Source organism: Colobus angolensis, unplaced genomic scaffold (genome assembly GCF_000951035.1).
Source record: "Colobus angolensis palliatus isolate OR3802 unplaced genomic scaffold, Cang.pa_1.0 Scaffold133, whole genome shotgun sequence".
NCBI lineage: Eukaryota > Metazoa > Chordata > Mammalia > Primates > Cercopithecidae > Colobus > Colobus angolensis.
The window spans coordinates 3,722,484-3,725,884 of NW_012114411.1; positions in this window are offsets into that span (position 1 = coordinate 3,722,484).

Sequence of the window (3,401 nt, forward strand, 5' to 3'; positions counted from 1 at the left end):
AAAAAAAAAGAAAATATAACTAAGACTCTGTTATATCAAACTTATTGTGAGTGTAGAGAAGCTCCCCCAAGGACATGCATTTATAATCAAACCAGCTTCCTCTGTCTGTGACCCAGGAAATAGGCAACCTCAAGCCTGTTATGATCCAGGCCTCCTGCTCTATAACTTCTGGTATGAAATTCAAATAAGGAAACCTTTGTAACCCTCATATGCCAATCCTAAAGACGTTAGAACTAGGAAACTCACAAGCAAAACACAGGTATTCCCTTATTCACATAAAGGATCTGTTTCTATATATTTTGATGCCCGTCAGGCTGCACACCTCAGCAACCTAAACAATCTAGGAGAAGTCTGCAAGAACTTAAGACACAAAAGAGTCAGCAGCAAGGCTGCTAAGATCATGATAGGAGAACCAGAAAGAGAATGTCCTGATTGTAACATTCCATAGACCATACATGAGTTCAACCAACACCTATATAGAAGGAAAGTGGCTCTGCTTGCCAGTCAAGAAGCAAAACTTGGTTGTGCAATTAAAACATGCAACCCCCCTTAATCTAACCATATTAAAGTTAAATGTGCCTTTTTGGACCAAAGGACATCAAGGAAAGCTAAGCCTAACAGAGGAAGAGCGGACCTAGGTGTTCATTGATCATTATTAAAAAGACTCAACAAGCTAAAATTCAAGTCAGTCCAATGTCAGAGTTCAGATTTTTCAAGTCCCTCAGTAAACATTTTAACCCCAAGGAGCCAAAAGTTCAAATTCCACCAATGTCACTGAGACCCTATTTGCTCAGCTAGCTAAAAGTATTGCTACTAATTTTGGAGTCACTTCATTTTATGTATGTGGAGGTACCAGTATAGGTGATCAATAGCCCTGGGAGGCTAGAAAACTAATACCACAAGATAATTTTATCATACCAGAATTTGTTACAAAGTTCAATGCAAACCGTAGTGTCTGGCTATTAAAAACCCCTATCATTGGAAGATACTGCAAAGCATGATGGGGAAAAGACTTTCAGACTCCAGTAAGAGATACAACCTATCTAGGTCAACAATATTTTCAAGAGTCTAAGAACAAGACACAGTGGAGAAGCTTCATAGACAATTCCTCTGTACCAGATTTTAACCCTCTCTCTCAGTTTCCAGCGCTAGATCAATGGTGGTATCAACTAGACGCTCCAAATGTTTGGAGAGCACCAGCAAGGTTATACTGAATCTGTAGGACAAAAGCCTATCAACTATTGCCCAAGAAGTGGACCACAGCCTGTGTTAGGAACAGGAAGACGGTCTTTCTTCTTGCTCCCACTGAAACAAGAGGAAGATTTAAGTTACCGGTTCTATAATGAAAAAAGAAAAAGGACCAGAAGAAACATCTTTACTCAGATAAGTACTGTAAAACAGATAAACACAAACATAAAGAAGGACATTAAAAGAGGTAACTGGAAATATAATGAATGTCCTCCTAAAGGAATTATCAAATACTATAGGCCTGCTACATGAGCCGAAGATGGATCATAAGGATACTACACCGCAATTTTTTTTTTTTTTTTTTTGAGACAGAGTCTCGCTCTGTCGCCCAGGCTGGAGTGCAGTGGCGCCATCTTGGCTCACTGCAAGCTCCGCCTCCCGGGTTCACGTCATTCTCCTGCTTCAGCCTCCCAAGTAGCTGGGACTACAGGCGCTCACCACCAAGCCCCGCTAATTTGTTGTATTTTTAGTAGAGACGGGGTTTCACCCTGTTAGCCAAAAGGGTCTCGATCTCCTGACCTTGTGATCCGCCTGCCTCAGCCTCCCAAAGTGCTGGGATTACAGTAGTGAGTCACCGCGCCCAGCCTACTGCACCCCTATTTACATGTTAAACCAAACTATAAGATTGCAATCAGTACTAGAAATCATAGTCAATGAGACAGTCCGAGCCTTGGATCTGTTAGCCATACAAGCCACTCAAATGAGAGATGCTATATACTAAAACAGGCTAGCATTAAACTATTTTCTAGCCTCAGAAGAAGGAGTTTGTGGCAAGCTTAATTTGACCAACTGTTGCTTACAGATCGATTATAATGAAAGAGCTGTTACGGAAATTACTGCCAGAATGCAGAAGTTAGCCCATGTACCAGTCCAAACTTAGCACAGGTGGAACCCAAACTCACTTTTTGGAGGATGGTTCTCATGGTTTGGAAGCTTTAAAACCTTGATAATTGGTTTTGTAGCTGTAATTGGAGAATGTCGAATACTGCCTTGTCTTTTACCTCTTCTCATCAGAAGCCTCCTGTCTACTATTAAAACAATAGCGGACCGCACAACCACCAAAATGATGGTGCTACAAAAATACCAACCAGTCCCCCAGGAAGAATATGTGCCAACACCGGACGAGATAAACGATTGTGATGCTCTTTATTAGTCTGCATTTATGGCGCGCACCAAAGTGGGGGGATGAAGAGGAAATTAATGACTTTTACAATATGTAAAGCCAGAAAATCAACTTTCCCCTCAGGGCTTAGTATAATGTAGTACCCCCATAGTCTAAATTAGAGAAGAATACTAACTTCCTGTTTTTCCTTCTGTGCTGGGGGAGCCTTAGCTGTTCTCACTAGTTTCACATTCCTTGAGGCTGAGTTCCTGCTTTATGTCCCTAGCATAGCTGCAAAGTTACAAAGTTGATACAGAAACACGGTTTCCCAGGGATGTAGAATATGTAGTATAGATAAATATAAAAGACTGATCAACTGCCTTTGTCCCGGCTTCTGTAAGTACGCTTCCTGCATCACGTAGCTCCGCCACGGACTGCTTAAAAGGTGGCTGCTTTCTTTGGTGCTCAGACTTTCTGGACCCTAGTCCCACTGAGCCAGTGATCACCTTAATAATGAAGGGCTCTCCTGAACTCTGCTCAGTCTCTCCCGTCTCTGATCGTCCCACTACACTCCCACCTCAGCCTCCCAAGGAGCTGGGACTAAAGGCACACGCCATCAGGCCCGGCTAATTTTTTTTGCATTTTTTGTAACTACGGGGTTCTGCTATGAACTCAAGCAATCCACTCACCCTGGCCTCCCAAAGTGCTGCAATTATGGCATGAGTCACTGCACCCGGCCTAAATCGATTTTTGGATTAGGGGCTCATATCTGTCAATTCATTCAACTTTAGCTCCCATTTTCCAGAACCACTGTCTTCACCCTGAAACTCCATTAGTTTTTTCAAATCAAACTCATGCCTCTTCAACTGCCTGAACACATCTTAGAAAGGGTATGTAGATTAGCAAGCTGCTCTTATGCCCTTCCCAATACAGTCTGGAATTGCCTTATTTACCACTTCCCTCAGGTCTCTCTGGTCATGATTTGTATCATCTTTTCCTGATTTGGCAGATGTTATGTTTTAAATGTGTCCCCCAAATTTCATATATTGGA